This window comes from Notolabrus celidotus, chromosome 15, assembly GCF_009762535.1.
Source record: "Notolabrus celidotus isolate fNotCel1 chromosome 15, fNotCel1.pri, whole genome shotgun sequence".
NCBI classification, from domain to species: Eukaryota; Metazoa; Chordata; class Actinopteri; order Labriformes; family Labridae; genus Notolabrus; species Notolabrus celidotus.
In genome coordinates, this window is record NC_048286.1 from 284,589 (window position 1) to 304,535 (window position 19,947).

Consider the following 19,947-nt stretch of genomic DNA (forward strand, 5'->3'; position numbering starts at 1 on the left):
AGCTTTTGAAAAACCAGGACAAAATCTACAAGATCACTTTTATCTGGGATAACAAAGAAATGGATTACAAAATCTGGATCACTTTGATCCAGATTAAAGTTTTTGAAAAACTGGGCCCTGGAGTCGGGCTGAGGGTCACAGTCACAGAACGCGTGTGTGTGTGTGTGTGTGTGTGTGTGTTAAATCTGAGGTAACAATCATTTGCACACAGTGAAAATTGAATAGGATCATAGCTCTGTGAATCTCTGCGAGTTCCTTCTTGTTCCATGAAATGATTTGATGTAGGTTAGTTCTTCAGAGAGTTTCACAATCCGTCATGTGAGGATCCCAGTAGACCAGCTGGACCTTTGATGACCCAGCCGTGTTCAACTCATGTGGGGTTGCTTAAACTGAAGGTGCGTGCATGCTGTGGTGTCAGACACAGATTCATGTCCGGCTGCTGTTCAGAGCAGCTCCAGTAGATGGCAGTGACAGTCCACCTCTCACACACACACTCTCTGCTCCGCTCTGTGACGAAAAATGGACCTGATGAAGTGAACAGAGGATGAGGAGGACTTCAGGGAGCTGTCACAAACAGAGGATGGACAGCAGGTCACACACCTTTCACCAGACTCTGAGTGTTTGAGCTGCTGACTCTGAAAAGGATGAAACAATGTCCTGTGGTGTACCTCTAAACTAAAGAGCACGTTCTATAGCGGGGCCCTCACAAAGACCAGGTACGTCACTGTGATCAGGACTGCAGGGGTTTTCATGAACGAGGAGTTATTGTCCTAAACTCTACTTCACTGGAGGAGGTCTACATGTTTGAAGGGCCAGTGCCCTGAGAAGGTCAAAGGTCAAATGAAAGTATGGATCTGAAATGACTGATGTGTTTGTTGGAGGGGTAAATTCAGAGTTTCAGACCCTCTGGTCTGGTGTTGAGCTGAAGCGTGATTGGCTCAGGCGTGAGAGCAGTAATGGGTGGCTGCGTGGTGATGTCATGACTCTGCGTGACAGTTTGTGTGGGTCCATCCTTCACCGGCTCGTAGTCTCTTGCTCTCTCTGCTCTTTGTGTCAGTTTACTTGTGAATAGAAAGTCAACATGTGATACAAACACATGGAGAGCATGTAGAAAAGCAACATGTCATCTGTGCAGGCTGTCATACAACACTGTAGCTTTGACTTAGCACAGGATGCTAGCTGGGATGAAACCATGGGGGCTAATCAGTGTTGGACAGTAACAGAGTAAATGTACTTGAGTACAGTTTTTGAGTATCTGTACTTTACTGAAGTATTATTTTTTGGGGAACTTATTACTTTGACTCCATTTAAAGACAAATCTCATCCTTTTGACTCCTCTACATTTCTATCAGTGCTCTAGTTACTCTCTACTTTATCTTTGAAGTCAGCTGATGAGTCTTCTTTTCTGAAATCAGATCCCAAAGACTGTAAACTGTTAGTGTCCTTGTGTTTGGTTTGTCTCAGTGGTGTAGCCGTACCTGGGTTGAGCGTAGATTAAACCTTCTTCAGATCAGTGCGTTCATTTAGTCGTGGTGATGATGGCTATGACTGAGAAGGATGATGATTCTCTACCTGAACACCACGGCCATACTTTAAACCCACGTTTGAGCTTTTGAAATAAAGAATGATTGTTTGTATTGTTGTAAATCTCTGATCTGTTTACCACACAAACTTCATCACAGCCTCCAAAACATCAGCATCTAACCTGAGAAAGCATGTGGAGGTCTGGAGCTAACACACTGCTTTGATTCCAGAGGAACATTGTAAACTTGTCTGTGCTTATAGTAACTTAGTTTAGATTTCATGGCAGACTTTTTAGATATGTACAACGGCGTATTAGGGCCACTATGAAAAAAAAAAAAGTACATTTTCAAGTTTATAAAGTCGCAAATCTATGAGAAATCAAACTCGAAATTTTCGACTTTATAAACTCGCAAATTTCCGACTTTAGAAACTCGAAAATATACAAGATTATAAAGTCGCAATTTTTTTGAGTTTGACAAGTCGTAAATCTACGAGTTTAATAACCCGTAAAATGACAAAAATAAAATAAAAATAAGTCAAAAGAGAAACCATAGAACGGGGTTGGCCCGACTAACCTCCCGGATGCTGTGATGATGATGATGCACATGGGCCGCCACGCTTGAGAGATCAGAATCAGAATCAGAATCAGAATCAGAATCAGCTTTATTCGCCAAGTAAGCTTGAACACACAAGGAATTTGACTTTGGTAAACTGTGCTCTCTTTGTACAAGGCATAAGAATAGGAATAAGAATAAGAACTACAATAAAAAATAAAATGAAAAAATAATAACAATAACCTTAGCTATAAATACAAAGAAACAACAAATAGCTTGACTAATATGTACAGGCTAAAATAATATGATAAAGTGCAGTGGTGAGTTGCAGAGGTAGTTTTTCATTATAAAATAGAAGTTAAATAATACAAAAAATAGAAATATGGAATTCTGCTTGAGAATTGTTGCATTGTATATCTACATGTATATTTACAGAGAGTATTTATCTGACAGGTATGACACTGTTATGGTTTAGTGTTCATCAGAGTGACAGCCTGGGGGAAGAAACTGTTCTTATGGCGGGTTGTTTTGGCGCACAGTGATCTGTAGCGCCTGCCGGAGGGGAGGAGTTTGAAGAATTTGTGTCCAGGGTGTGAGGGGTCAGCGGTAATGCTCCCTGCCCGTTTCCTGGCCCGGGACCGGTACAAGTCCTGGATGGGGGGCAGGTCGACACCGATGATTTTCTCTGCAGTCCTTATAGTCCGCTGCAGTCTGTGTTTGTCTAGTTTGGTTGCAGAGCCAAACCAGACAGTGATGGAGGTACACAGAACAGACTGGATGATGGAGGTGTAGAACATGATCAGCAGCTCCTGGGGCAGGTTGAACTTCCTGAGCTGACGCAGGAAGTACATCCTCTGCTGGGCCTTTTTTCTGATTGTGTCTATGTGGGAGGTCCACCTCAGGTCCCGGGAAATAGTGGATCCCAGGAACCTGAAAGAGTCCACAGTAGACACAGTGCTGTTCAGGATGGTGAGGGGGGGGAGTGGGGGGGGGCTTCTCCTGAAGTCCACTGTCATCTCTACCGTCTTGAGCGGGTTCAGCTCCAGATGGTTCTGACTACACCAGAGGGCCAGCTGTTCCACCTCCTGTCTGTAAGCAGACTCGTCTCCGTCCTGGATGAGACCGATGACGGTGGTGTCGTCTGCAAACTTCAGGAGTTTCACCGAGGGGTCCCCTGAGGTGCAGTCATTGGTGTAGAGGGAGAAGAGCAGTGGGGAGAGAACACATCCCTGTGGGGCGCCAGTGCTGATGGTCCGGGTGCTGGATTTGATGCTCCCCAGCCTCACCTGCTGTCTCCTGTCCGTCAGGAAGTTGGTGATCCACTGACAGATGGAGGCCGGCACTGTGAGCTGGGAGAGATGCAGAGACGTTAAAATGGCTGTGTCGTGTAAGTTTACATTTAATGATATTTATAAGGTAAGGCTGGTTCACCGAAGCCTGGTGTACGTTAAGAGAACCAGCTCCCTTAGTTGCTTGCATTTGCTAACGTATTTACCATAGCCTCCTTGCTTCAGTCAACAACTGTTTTGAGTGTTTGAAGGCAAACAGACGACGTTAACATTCCAGTTTGACTACCAACGTGGAGCCAACCTTGTTAAGAGTAGCCTATACCTGGGTATAATGTTGCTGGTTGCTTGACCAGGCCGAATGTTATTGACTTGGGTCAGGTTTTGTAGTAGGTGTTCATGACACTTACGTAGAAGGATGCTGGCTTGACATTTCACATGGGTGTGTTTAACAAGATAAATCGGCACCTTCTCAAACCACTGCCAGTTAGCTTTCCACTGGCTGCTGCATACAAAATATCACCACTTTTTCTTCTTCTTTTTGCCAACGACGTGTTATTAACAACGAAGTTATTCAATGAAACTCTCTTGAGTTACCCTACGTCATACTCACAGGCACCACCTTGTGGTGTAAATCATGCAGCACATCCCTCATGTAAATTGCTTAAATAAAACAGCTGCCCGGAAAATAAATCAATATTTGATCAATATTCACACATATTTACAGAGTTTAGACTGTGAAAACTTTCAGAATTAATTATTCCCCAAACATTCTTATTGGTTCCCATGCCATCCATGTTACAAGGTGGGAGTCGACTAAAATTTTCAATTCACCTCTTGTAGGTACAGGGAGACTTTGTTATTTTAAAGTCTCATCTTTTGAATGTCCTATTTAGGGTCATGTACCTTTTTACTGTAATAGTGCAGCCATTTTTATGACAGTACGTGAAGTAATACCAGAGGAGCTGTGTGCATAGCACAATGGACAGTTTATCAGCTCAAAAGTAGTACATGAAATCAATGACTTTGCAAGTAATCAGCATCCTGCCATTCAATACTTAATTTTGAATTCATTCAATACTCAAATAGAGCCAGATGTTTTTGTTTTAAAGGAACCAGTTAATACTAGCAGCAACAAGCAAATTAATCAGACCACAAGATATTTTGCTAAATTTAGCACAAAGAACCTGCTTAAAAAGTTAGTAACAAGTCATTGTGTTATGTGTTCTTCACAGCACTGTCCACAGGAAGAATCATCACAGTCTCTGATTTTCTGCGGGATCGAAATGTTCCTGAAGAAGCTATCAGGAGGAAAAGGTACTATGTGAAAGCCAAGTGTAGGGTGAAACAGTGTGGAGCCTCATCTGTTTTGCAGAACAGGTGAAAGTTACGGAGCCCCTAAAGTGACATGTGCCGAATTTTTTTTGGGAAAGTATTTTGTGCGCACAAGATACTTTCACGTGAGCACCAGATACTGTCTCGTGCGCACAAGATACTTTCACGTGAGCACCAGATACTTTCTTGTGAGCACGAGATACCAAGTTAGCACTGGAGATCAACCAGTTTGGATCTAAAAATGACAGTACAGCAGTTAGTTGAGCTTTATTTCAACCTTGGGCTGCCTTGTATCTTGTTACATTTATATACGGACTGTTCAGTCTGCATTTACGAACTGTTTGTAATTTGTGAACCTCACTGCATTTGTGAATGGAATTTTTGAGACTGCAGGGCAATGTCTGTAACCAATCAGATGTCTCACTCCTATGCAGCCAATCATAGTGTAGATTCCAGGGTATGTGGTTGTGAAGCCATCCCTTTAGCCATGCCCGAGACCAGAGCGCACCGAGACCAGAGCGCACCGAGACCAGAGCGCACCGAGACCAGAGCGCACCGAGACCAGAGCGCACCGAGACCAGAGCACACCGAGACCAAGACTAGTCGATATCATCCGGCATTTAGGCAGTTATTTAATGAGGACTATGTTTGATCCTTTGTTACAATGGGTAGCCTATCTGCAAACGTTTTATCCTCACCCTGTTACTGTATTATTGATCAGTCTGACGTTCGTTTACCTGCATATGAAAAGTGCTTTCATTCCTTTAACCCATTATGTTAACACCATGATGATGTTTTATGCTTGGTCCAGATTTGCTGAAGTCCGTTTTACACTGCTGGTATATCAAAGTTAATAGAACACTGATTAGGAAATTGCTCAATGTATTTGTAAAGCACTGGAGTGCGCAGGTGTCTTCTTGCTGTGGAGAATAAGCAAAGCTTGAGTCAGTCTCTACTCTTTAGACTTTGACATATTTATTGAGGCCGTACAGGAGGTTTCATCATTAATATCCTGGCATAAAACATAATCTCCTGCTCTCCTCTTCATTAACATAACAGGGCGCAAATACTGTGTGATGACGTCACATCTGCACGCACAGTGTAACCTTTGACAGAACAGTACAATACAAAGAGCAAGGGCGCCATCTAGTGACCACATTTAACAGTATTATTACCACAGATAATATCTGATCAATAAAAATAAGTTCACTTTGATTTGCCAAAGACTACCAAAGACTACCAAAGCGACCAAAGACTACCAAAGACTAGCTAAATCAGTTCTTCAGTATAATGTTCAAATTAAAGGAACTAAAGCACTTTTCATATGCAGGTAAAGGAACGTCAGACTGATCAATAATACAGTAACAGGGTGAGGATAAAACGTTTGCAGATAGGCTACCCATTGTAACAAAGGATCAAACATAGTCCTCATTAAATAACTGCCTAAATGCGGGATGATATCGACTAGTCTTGGTCTTGGTGCGCTCTGGTCTCGGTGCGCTCTGGTCTCGGTGCGCTCTGGTCTCAGTGCGCTCTGGTCTCGGTGCGCTCTGGTCTCGGTGCGCTCTGGTCTCGGTGCGCTCTGGTCTCGGTGTGCTCTGGTCGCTCTGGTCTCGGTGTGCTCTGGTCTCGGTGCGCTCTGGTCTCGGTGCGCTCTGGTCTCGGGCATGGCTAAAGGGATCGCTTCACAACCACATACCCTGGAATCTACACTATGATTGGCTGCATAGGAGTGAGACATCTGATTGGTTACAGACATTGCCCTGCAGTCTCAAAAATTCCATTCACAAATGCAGTGAGGTTCACAAATTACAAACAGTTCGTAAATGCAGACTGAACAGTCCGTATATAAATATAACAAGATACAAGGCAGCCCAAGGTTGAAATAAAGCTCAACTAACTGCTGTACTGTCATTTTTAGATCCAAACTGGTTGATCTCCAGTGCTAACTTGGTATCTTGTGCGCACGAGAAAGTATCTGGTGCGCATGTGAAACTTTCTCGTGCTCACGTGAAAGTATCTGGTGCTCACAAGAAAGTATCTGGTGCTCACAAGAAAGTATCTGGTGCTCACGTGAAAGTATCTGGTGCTCACAAGAAAGTATCTGGTGCTCACAAGAAAGTATCTGGTGCTCACAAGAAAGTATCTGGTGCTCACGTGAAAGTATCTGGTGCTCACGTGAAAGTATCTGGTGCTCACGTGAAAGTATCTGGTGCTCACGTGAAAGTATGTGGTGCTCACAAGAAAGTATCTGGTGCTCACAAGAAAGTATCTGGTGCTCACAAGAAAGTATCTGGTGCTCACGTGAAAGTATCTGGTGCTCACAAGAAAGTATCTGGTGCTCACAAGAAAGTATCTGGTGCTCACAAGAAAGTATCTGGTGCTCACAAGAAAGTATCTGGTGCTCACAAGAAAGTATCTGGTGCTCACAAGAAAGTATCTGGTGCTCACAAGAAAGTATCTGGTGCTCATGAGAAAGTATCTGGTGCTCACGTGACAGTATCTGGTGCTCACAAGAAAGTATCTGGTGCTCACAAGAAAGTATCTGGTGCTCACAAGAAAGTATCTGGTGCTCACAAGAAAGTATCTGGTGCTCACAAGAAAGTATCTGGTGCTCACGTGAAAGTATCTGGTGCTCACAAGAAAGTATCTGGTGCTCACGTGAAAGTATCTGGTGCTCACAAGAAAGTATCTGGTGCTCACAAGAAAGTATCTGGTGCTCACAAGAAAGTATCTGGTGCTCACAAGAAAGTATCTGGTGCTCACAAGAAAGTATCTGGTGCTCACGTGAAAGTATCTGGTGCTCACAAGACAGTATCTGGTGCTCACAAGAAAGTATCTGGTGCGCACAAGAAAGTATCTGGTGCGCACAAGATACTTTCCAAAAAAAGATTTCTGCACAGGTCACTTTAGGGGCTCCGTAGAAAGTTGTAGTCTTGCTCAGGAATTACTTCCCACCGCCCTTTCCCCAAGAAGTAGGCTCAGGTTTTATCCCCCTAATTTTTCTCTACACTCATAGGACCATTGTCTACATTGGCCACATATTCAACATGTAGCTCAGTCAGACAATTCATGTTTGAAAAATGTATTGTTGCAGGGGTGTCTAGGCCCTGGCCTTGTCTCTCCCGGCAGTTGTACAGATATACTAGAAGGTGATTATAAAGATATTGACCAAGCCATTACTGGAATCTGAAGGTGGATGCTGGTGGAAGAAAAGGCACAATACTAATTGCAGGGTAGCAGAGCACTGACTGGAGGGGAAGGAGATGGAAAATGATCACAGCCTAAATAGACAGATACAGTGGATAGCAAAAGTCTACACACCCCTGTTAATATGCCAGGTTTTGTGATGTAAAAAAATGAGACCAAGATAAATCATGTCAGAACTTTTTCCACCTTTAATGTGACCTATAACATGAACAATTCAACTGAATTATTTTTGTAATCTTTAAGGGGGAAGAATAGAAAATAAAAACATAAAATAATGTGGTTGCATAAGTGTACACACCCTCTTATAACTGGGAATTTGGCTGTGTTCAGAATTAACCAATCACATTCAAACTCATGACAAATAGTGGTCAGTATCCACCTGTCATAATTTAAAGTGACTTTGATTAATCCCAACAAAGATCAGATGTTCTAGGAGGAGTTTCATCACATGTCCTCAGTTCATCTGACAGTAAAAGCCATGGTCCACAGAGAGCTTCCAAATCATCAGAGGGATCTCATTGTTGAAAGGTATCAGTCAGGAGGTACAAACATGTTCCAAGGCATTAGATATACCATGGACCACAGTGAAGACCGTCATCATCAAGTGGAGAAAATATGGAACATTAATGACATTCAGAAAACTGGATGTCCCTCCAAAACTGATGAAAAGACCAGAAGAAAACTGGCCAGGGAAGCTTTTAAGAGGCCTACAGCAACATTAAAGGAGCTGCAGGGATTTCTGACTAGTACTGGCTGTGTACTACATGTGACAACATCTCTCCTATTCTTCATATGTTTCAGCTATGGGTAGGGTGGCAAGATGGAAGACCTTACTTATGAAGAAAAACATCCAAGCCAGGCAACATGTTTCAAAAACATACATGAAGTCTCCCAAAAGCATCAAATGTTTTCTGGTCTGATGAAACCAAGGTTGAACTTTTTGGCCATAACTCCAAAAGGTATGTTTGTCATAAAAACAAAACTGCCCATCACATAAAGAACACCAGACCCACAGAGAAGCATGGTGGGGGCAGCATCATGCTTTGGGCCTGTTTTTCTTCAGCTGGAACCCGGGCCTTAGTCAAGATGGAGGGAAGTATGAACAGTTACAAACACCAGTCAGTTTAACACAAAACCTCCAGACCTCCATTAGAAAGATGAAGATGAAGAGGAACTTCAACTTTCAACATGACAACAAACCAAAGCATACATCCAAATCAACAAAAGCATGGCTTCACCAGAAGAAGATTCAAGTTTTGGAGCGGCCCTTTTTGTAAAGAAGAATGGGCAAATATTGCCAAATCAAGATGTTCCATGCTAATAGACTGCTACAAAAAGAAACAGAGTGCTGTAATAAAATCAAAAGGTGCTTCAAACAATTATTAGTTAATTAAAGGCTGTATACACTTATGCAACCACATTATTTTAGTTTTATATTTTTTATTCTCCACCCTAAAATATTTTTTGTTTTAATTTGAATTGTTCATGTTATAGGTCACATTAAAGGTGGAAAAAGTTCTGACATGATTTATCTTGGTCTCATTTTTTTACATCACAAAACCTGACACTTTAACAAGGGTGTGTAGACTTTTGCTATCCACTGTATCTGTCTATTTAGGCTGTGATCATTTTCCATCTCCTTCTCCTCCAGTCAGTGCTCTGCTACTAATAGATGATATCTTTCTATAGAAGATGTTTCTGAGTTAACTTTGATAACTTTAAATAGAAGAAGGACAAAGTGTGTATTAAACTCATTCAACAGATTGACAAACATGTCATCCCTCTTATGGAAGATGGGCATCTGGCCAAATTCGTTCCATCATTTGGGGATCGACTAGCATTGGTCAACTTCTGCAGAAACCAAACACCACTTCAGAAGAGGAAGATGGGTCTTTTTGAAAAACTCCGTTCAAATCTCCAGATGAAAAAAAAAACTGCTTCAAGTCCAACTTCTACAACTACAGGTCAAGGGCCAAACACTCAATCTCAAATCCCTGCAGCAAAAAAAAAGAGGGAGAGCAAGTCATCGAAAAATTGAAATAGGATGGCAGCACTCTGAGGGTGGTGTAGTATAACAAATTCGAGCAAAACAAGGAGGGGGCACAAGGACAATAGTTATTGGAGTAGACTGTGGCATGGATACTGTCCTAGAAAAAGGAAAGAATTTCTTCTTCCCAAAAGGAACCTCAACCAAAGGCCATGAATCTGACTTTAAGTTTGAAGTGTGGGATTACAAACACCACCCAGTCCATGAAGATGTGACCGTTGGTTTTGTGTATGATACCCTTGGCATGGCCAGATTACGATTCTATCTTGCTACTTGCTCAAATGAAGAGTTACAAAAGGACAGCATCACTGACAAACCAGAAGATGATGTGGAAGAAATTATGGTGAAAAATAATGTTAGCGATTAACGGAAGCTGGATGCTTATGCAAATGTAGAAGTGAGTGATGATGATGATGATTTTGAGGAAGTTGTGATATTTTTGCAAGAAGATGAATCTTGGAGCACTGGGATGGAGGGCAGTTCACAGCACACTCAGTTGATATCAGTCACTGATTCCCATGGTATCACAGGTGCCCACCTTGTTGCTGGTGGCCTTCATACACTGGCAGCTACAGCCCCACATGTTTTTCAAAGCACTGACTTCACATCAGATGAATCAGACTTTGAGGTTGCATTTGGCTCAGGTAATGAACTTGATATTGATCTAAATGACACAGAGCCATATGATTTTGAAATCCTGCATCAGCACCAGCCACCGACCACTTCACCCTTTTCTGTTGATGAGTCCCAACAACAGCCACCTACAGTGTTGTGTGCACCCAGTGAAGAAGGCCCACAACAGCTACAGCCAAAGGTTGTAACGATACACCATGGCAGCTGCCTGGATGACATGATCAGCTGATTCTTGGATCCAATAGTGCTGACACAACCACTGATCTTCAAACGACTTCTTCCTGATAATACAGAGGAAAACGGCACTGGTTCAGGTGTTGTGAAAGATGTTTATAGTTCCTTTTGGAACGAATTTTATGATCGTTGTACAGTAGGAACAACAGTGAAAGTCCCTTTTATAAGGCATGATTTCCACAGTGACACCTGGAAGGCAGTTGGAAGAATTCTTCTTAAAGGTTATCAAACATGCCAGTACCTTCCAATTAAGTTGGCTCTCCCTTTTGTGGAGGAGATCTTGTACGGAGCAGTGTGCAGGGACCTACTTGAAACCTTTAAGTACTTTGTGAGTTTACAAGATCACAACATCCTCTCAAAGGCTCTTACTGATTTTTGCTCAGTTGATACTGATGAACTTATGGATGTTCTTGAGAACTATGAATGTCGCAAAAGAGTCACTGCTGAGACACTCAGGGATATACTGATGGAGATTGCACATAAAGAGCTTGTGCAGAAGCCAATGTATGTGATAGACTGCTGGAAAGATGTGATACAGCCAAATATCACCCTTGACCATATTGAGCTTGTTAAGATGTATAACAGCCTCAGACCAACACCTAAGAAAGTGCAGGGACTCCTTCACTTCCCTGTGATGATGACCGCAAAGCAAAGGGAGGTAGAGAACCATCTAAAGAGGTACATCAGGGATGACGAAAAACTTTGCAAGTTTCTACGATTCACTACAGGAAGTGATGTGATCACATGTAACAGAATTGAGATTTTGTTCACTAACAGGTCAACATTCACAAGAAGGCCCATAGGGCATACATGTGGAAGGGTTTTAGAGCTTGCTGAGTGCTATGAAAATTTCCCTGATTTCCGGTCCGAATTTAACGCTGTGTTTGACAGTAACATCTGGATCATGGATATTGTGTAGCTCTTGCTCAGCTATGTTTGGCCCATTCACATTATAGAAGCTTAGTCTCGTACTAAAGCTGCCGGTGTGTTTTGATATCTCCCGGGAATGACTTGGCTGACGCGTTGTACTGTCATATGTTTGTCCATACAATACCGTTTACTGTAGTTGTTGAAATAACAGGTCTTAGGCGTAACTTTGGTTTGCAGCACCATACAATCCATTTATTGCATCACCGAACGAACAGTTAGACAGCGTCCACGAGTTTTCAATGATTGCACGAACAAACGTTTTAGACGCGGTTCTCCATGCCGCCTGCCGACGCAGCGTCACAGCATCCAACGTAACAGCGTGACAAGGCAACAACGTGACAAGGCAACAACGTGACAACGTGACAACGCAACAACGGTCAAAAACCAACTGCCCTTCCGGGTCAAGACACACATCTGATACCCAGGCGGTGACGTACTTTTATACCTGTGCCCTTAATGAGCAAAACGATGACACCTTGTGGCACAATAAACAATGTGTTTTACAGCTTGACCCAAAACATGAATCTGGCTCTTACACACATGAAGAGTTCATTTTAGGACAAGATATCTAGCAGTATTTTTTCAAAAGGGGTCCAAACCAGGTTTAAGATATCCTAGAGTCAAAAAAAGGTTATGTAAGGGATTCATTCTGTCTGTGTGCATTAAGTGGGGTAGGGGTCAAAGAGCCGGCCTTTCTTTTACAACTAAACTGTCTGTCTTGTTATTTCTCAAGCGTTTTTGAAACATTAGGTTCCCTATGCACTTTGAGGTACTTTGTTTTCTGTACTCAAGGAATTGTATTGTATTTAATACCTTTAAATGTTGTTGTTAAGGTTGTATGTATTCTTGAAATGAGCAGTTTAACAAAAAACATTTTAGTCTAGTTTGCTTGAATCCAATGAGTTTTGTTTTGTAGTGCTCAAAGCACAAAAAATTAAAAAGAAACCTTTAATAGGAATGTCTCTCTCCAAGTATGATTTGTGTCTTGTTGAAACTGGAACTTCAGTGTTTAAAGTTATACTTTGTTACCCAGTAAATTGATATTCAAAAGACGTTTCAAAGCATATGTTTGTTTATGTGTGTGTGTGTGTGTGTGTGTGTGTGTGTGTGTGTGTGTTATCCAAGATGAAGTTAGATGTTCATACCACTTTGTTTTGTAATGAATGTATAAATGTGGTCTGAGCACAGTTTAGTACTGTAAACAAGACTCTTAGGGCCCGATCTACTGAAGGTTTGCGTGTATAAAAACACGTGCAAACTTGATAGAGCGCGCAAAGCAGATTTACTGACCGGGAGCACCGAGGATTGCGTCTATCAAATGAGCAAAATAGCACTCGCTATCCATTTAGCGTGTTTGCCTTCATGAATATGCAGAATACATGTAGATCATCAGAACGCGCAAAATACTTGGAGGAGGAGATACAAATGTAATCATTTAGCACACGCAATGTGATTTATCAAACCTGAAGCAGATAGTGAGTGGTATTTTTGCGTCTATATTTAGCACGTTTGAAAGGCAGGTGCAAACTGGCACAGCGTTACGCACACATGGCTGGGGTCACTTCAAAGCTCATCATAACTTTACAACATGCCCACAACAGCGGGGCTTACAAGCATTACTACAGTGTATACACACAGTTTATGTCATTTTTAAGTCAATCAAATGCACATGAAGTCTAACAAACCAAGAGAACAACACAAATAAATAAATAAAACAACACAAATTCAAAGCAGTTCAGCACCACGGATAGCGACCGCATCATTCCACTTTAACTTTTTCAACTAATGAGCGCACAGTAGGTCACTGTATCAACAGATATAAAGTTTAGTAAAATTGGCACAGTGGCCCACATGTTCACATACAAACAAAAAATCAATATGAAGTACTCGGCCTACTCACCACTATTTGAAGGAGCCTTAAGCTCCACGGACTTGTCCACAATGCACTGTATGTCCATTTTCTTTGCTCTGTCATTCTCAATAGGTAACATGATATGTCCACTCTGTCCCACCGTGCTCCTCAAGGGGTTTTTAGATAGTGTTAACTTGGAGAACAAGCACTCAGAAGGTGCAACGTTGACGGGAAGAGTAAAAAATAAAAGCAGGGACAGGCCTCATCAAATTGCTCTCTAAAATCCATCAAAACACTGATTGCGTTTTGGAGCAGAGTAGATGCGTTTATTTCATCGGCAGATCTTCTGTTTTTTCTCACAGCATTCACCTTTGCTGGAGTTCACCGATGTGTTTATTTCCCTCCTCCACAAAGATCTCCAACTCTATGACTTCAAACTTCATTTATCGCTTAAGACCACTCTGCTCTCTCAAACTCTACATGGTGACAGCCGATAGCACACACAAAATCCTCATTAAAGGGCGGTCCGCATCACTTTTGCACTTGTTATCATTTGCGCACGCAGTCATAGTAGATCACCCGCAACACACCCAGAAATAACACGTGCAAAATTATTATTTGCACACGCAAATTAGCGCTCGTTATTTGGGATCTTAGTAGATCAGGCCCTTAATATGTTCACTGTTAACAGTATGCCTTTCTTTGTAGATGTGTACATTTGTTGCTGAAGAGCAGGCCAAACAGCACAATTTACAGCACATCGTTTACTGTTTGTCTACATTTATGATCTGTGTTTGCTGTATGTTCTAAAATGATCATATATAATAAAAGCATTTTTTTCTAAATGAACTGCATCACACTTCCTTGAAAAGCCATACATAGTCAAAATAAATGTGCACTGAGTAAACAGTTCAACTAATTAACTAATTGAATATTAAAAAATGTTAGAATAAGGAAATAAATGACATTGAGATAGATTATTATCTAAATTGTTTGATTTTAATACATGATATGACCTCAATCAGATTTAATTGTTATATTTTAAGGAGAAGACATAGCAGTTGTTGAGGGGGGAACCCCAAAAATGCTGCATTTCTAAATGAATAGGTTTTAACTTACTAGGTTACAATATATGTTGTTGACAACTGAAAAAGTTCTAGGAATTTGGATGATGCTGGAATATAAGTTCATACACAAAGTTAACTCATAGACCCAGTTCATTTTTTATTGATGAGTTACTCAATTTGCATTAACAATTTGTGTGAAGAATTCTGTCTTAACAGGGAACATATATATTTCCTTTTAGAATTTTTACTTGGTACATCTGTGTTGCTAATAACACTTAAATAACTTTGGTCCTTCATCGTTGCATTTTCATGTATTCAAACAATGACCCCACTGTTGCAAAATGTATGTTAAAAATAATAAAACAATAACTAGTGAACTACTCCCAAACACTGACTTATATCAAACTTTTAAATCTCTAATCTTATGCCAGAAATGGAAAACAATGTAATGATTTCAAACCAATGATAGTTTATTGTCTGTGAGTCTATCAGAGCAAAGTGTACAGTCATGGCCAAAAGTTTTGAGAATGACACAACTATTAATTTTCACAAAGTCTGCTGTTTCAGTTTTTATAATGGTAATTTGCATATACTCCAGAATGTTATGAGGAGTGATCAGCTCAACTGCAATTAATTGCAAAGTCCCTCTTTGCCTTGAAAATGAACTTTATCACCAAAAACACATTTCCACTGCATTTCAGCCCTGCCACAAAAGGACCAGCTAACATCATTTCAATGACACACAGGTGTCACACACATTAACACAGGTGTGGGTGTTGATGAGGACAAGGCTGGCGATCAATCTGTCATGATTGAGTGACTGGACACTTTAAAAGGAAGATGGTGCATGACACCATTGTTCCTCATCTGTTAGCCATGGTTACCTGCAAGGAAACACGTGCAGCCATCATTGCATTGCACAAAAAGGGCCTAACAGGGAAGTTTATAGCAGCGAGTAAGATTGCACCTCAGTCAACCGTCTATCCAATTATCAAGAACTTCAAGGAGAGAGGTTCAATTGTTGCCAAACAGGCTCCAGGGCGCCCAAGAAAGTCCAGCAAGCGCCAGGACCGTCTCCTGAAGGTGTTACAGCTGCGGGATCGGGCCACCACCAGTGCAGAGCTTGCTCAGGAATGGCAGCAGGCAGGTGTGAGTGCATCTGCACGCACAGTGAGGCGAAGACTTTTGGAGGAAGGCCTGGTGTCAAGGAGGGCAGCAAAGAAGCCACTTCTCTCCAGTAAAAACATCAGGGACAGACTGATATTCTGCAGAAGGTACAGGGACTGGACTGCTGAGGACTGGGGTAAAGTCATTTTCTCTGATGAATCCCCTTTCCCATTGTTTGGGGCATCTGGAGGAAGGCTTGTTCGGAGAAGACGAGGTGAGCGCTACCATCAGTCCTGTCTCTTGCCAACAGTGAAGCATCCTGAGACCATTCATGTGTGGGGTTGCTTTTCGGTCAAGGGAGTGGGCTCTCTCACAATCTTGCCTAAAAACACAGCCATGAATAAAGAATGGTACCAGAACGTCCTCCGAGAGCAACTTCTCCCAACCATCCAAGGGCAGTTTGGTGATGAAGAATGCCTTTTCCAGCATGATGGAGCACCTTGCCATGAAGCAAAAGTCAGAACAAAATGGCTCGGGGAACAAAACATTAAGATTTTGGGCCCTTGGCCAGGAAACTCCCCAGATCTTAATCCCATTGAGAACTTGTGGTCAATCCTCAAGAGGCGGGTGGACAATCAAAAACCCACAAATTCTGACAAACTCCAAGCATTGATTATGCAAGAATGGACTGCCATCAGTCAGGATTTGGTCCAGAAGTTGATTGACAGCATGCCAGGGAGAATTGCAGAGGTCTTGAAAAAGAAGGGTCAACACTGCAAATATTGACTTATTGCATGAATTCTGTGTAATTCTCAATAAAAGCTTTTGATACTTATGAAATGCTTCTAATTGTATTTCATTATACCATAGAAACATCTGACAAAAACACCTAAAAACCCTGAAGCAGCAGACTTTGTGAAAATGTAATATTTGTGTCATTCTCAAAACTTTTGGCCATGACTGTAATCTATCAGAGCATTAGTGTAATCTATCAGAGCATTAGTGTAATCTATCAGAACATTAGTGTAATCTATCAGAACATAGTGTAATCTATCAGAACATAGTGTAATCTATCAGAACATAGTGTAATCTATAAGAACATAGTGTAATCTATCAGAACATAGTGTAATCTGTCAGAACATAGTGTAATCTATAAGAACATAGTGTAATCTATCAGAACATAGTGTAATCTGTCAGAACATAGTGTAATCTATCAGAACATAGTGTAATCTGTCAGAACATAGTGTAATCTAATTAAGCTTTATTACTGCATGACACAAATATGTATTCATGAATTAAGGATGTATGAGTTGTCCTTTAATAGGTCATTTACTGTTACTTTATACAGTTTCTAGACAAGTATTTTTTGGACCATGTGTTTGCTCAACCTCTATTTTGGAGGGTATATTTTGTTAAATCTTTAATTATTGATAAAGAGAGGAGTTATTTTAACTTAAAGGTGACATATCACGCTTTTTTCATCAATATATATTGGTCTAAGAGGTCCCCAAAACATGTCTTTAAAGTTTATGCTCAAAAAAACACTTTGAAATCAGATTTTGGTCTGCCTGAAAATCCCTCTTCTTCAGTCCTCTTCAGAACACTCTGTTTTCCCTCTGACCACGCCCCCTCAGGAAGTGGGTGTGGCCTCGGCTGTCCAGCACGTTGATCTAATGTTTACATGTTGGCTGAATATACACGGCTGCTCAGAGATCACGTTACTTCAACCCTCTGAATCTGATCCAGAATCTGATCCTGACGGAGAGGCGCCTGCAGCAGGACCTTTCTGAAGGATTGGTCACAGATTTAGTGTTTCTTGTTGTTTTATTTGTCAGTATGTCGACGTGTGTCTTGGTACACAGCTACGAACATGTAGCTATGTGGCTATGCTAACTAGCGCTAGCACTTATCCATGATAAATAAAAATCATCCACTAGATCTTCAAATCTGCAGACGTGGGGAGTAAAACCGACCTTTGTGTTTATTAAGACAGCCTACAACTAGCATGCCTCCCTCCTAAGCTCCTTGTTAGCACACATGTGAGCAGGTAATGAAAAACAGAGGAGGGGTTGAGTTGTATTTTATACAGTCTATGGGCTGAACAAGCTCCGAGCTCTGACTCCGTGACAGACCGGATATTGTTGTGACGTAACAAAAACACTGAAGTCTGAAACGGCTGGTTTCACACACATTTACAGAAAGGTGGAGAAATCAGAACAGGGGCAGAATGGATTCTTTTCATTCTCGGGGGGTTTGTAGACATGCCAGGGACACATATTTCAGGTAAAGAACCATTAAAAAGTCAATTTTGCATGATATGTCACCTTTAAGGCCTATTCCATTTTTCAGTTATTTACTTTTTTGTTTAAATTTTCATTATATCTTTAATATTTAATATTGCTATAATTAGACTGTAATATCCTTACAGTAAAAAACATTGAGCTGCATTTCATGTATACAATTGGCTACACAGAAATTAGTTTAGCATTGTTAGCATTGGGCTAATGTTATAGCAGCATATAGTAAAGTAAACTACAACAACATTTATCTGGCAGGTATTCAAAATTCAAATTTAAACTGGAATTGCAGAAGGTAATGGACAAGAAGAAGTGTTAATTACTCAATTTCACAGATGAAGTAATAATAATAATCCCAGTATGCTCATATCAAACATATTATTGTAAACCTATAGCCAAAAACAATTAAGTATGCAATTAAGTAACCGTGGATTAGGGCACTATAACTGGCAATCTATTATAGGTGAACACATTGAATAAAGTACTGACGTGTTTATATGGATTTATCCCTGTTATGAGCAGTATCCCGGTTTTGATCACACTGAAGTCCTTGTAAGCACACTCAGTGACTCTATCATTAGTTAAGGTTGAACAATAGTACATATCCTACATGCATTAATAAAGAAAATAATCATGAGTCGTTCATTAATTAAAAAATGATTATAGATGTTTGTATACTTAAATGTATGACCGTACCTGAACCAGGTCAAGAAAGCAAAACTGAATGAGATTTTTATCCAAAAAGTCTCCAGAGAAGTGGCCATTCTCCTGGAGGTCTTTAAATAAGTTCATCCAAAACTGAACGCATTGCTTTCGTAGTATTCCCCACCAGGATTCAATGCGCTGATTGCCCGTACTGCGTCCATATAGGAAACTTTTGTCCCCGGCGAAGACATCCGTGTGGTTTCTCCTGAGAAACATCTGCATATTGGCAACATGTCCATTTTCAGTCCCATGGTCTGCGCGGATTCTCTCTGGACACCCACCCATGGGCGTGATCATAGACTGTATGAAATATGGACGTAGTATCCGTGACGTCACCCTTCTGTTCCTGAGAGCTGTTTTGAAGCAAATCGACGGCAGCAGCCATATTGGTAATGCGGAACTCAACTAGGCAGAGTGTGACGTAGTGTGAGTCTCTTAGCCAATGGCTGTGTGTTCCCGACCGGGAGTCACGTCAGTCATGTCCTTATTTGGGCAAAACTCATAATCCTAATATCTTCTGAACCGTCACGTTAGAAAAAAATTCACCCCCGTACAGTGTGTGCCATTAGAGAGATTAGCGTTGTAGGGCCAAGCCGTTTTTTGAACCAGGCTGTAAACATGTTTATTAATGCTGCAAAGATCGTCTTTTCCCATTCATGTCTATGTGGTTTCCGGTGTTTCTGCAGCCAGCCTCAAGAGGATTTTCGATGTATTGCAGTTTATATCACTTCCGCATTGGCTTCATCGTTTGAGACCGGAGTTTGCCGCTTGAATGCACTGAATGAAATACTCTGCTATGACCCTGGGGTCGCTATTTGTTGTGTATGCTTCCATCCATACAACGAAACCACTGAATCCATCGATGCATCTGTTGATTGCTATGCCGTACGGCTTTAGTTTTTTCATACGAGTCCATTTGCCAAAGAGCATTTGGCCCTTTATTGTTGTACTGCCTGCGCCTGAGGCGTCGTGCTCTTCGATTCGCCACACCTTGAGGATCAATTAAATTGATGATTCAACGTATCGTGTCTTGTTGTACCACATACCCCATCTGAATAGCCCGGAGATGTAACCATCTATATCCTTGCATCTGCCCGCTGAGGTGAATTTCTTGTTGGATAAAAGCAATCACCTCCTCCAGATCAGTGTACTGCTTTCTTCTGAAA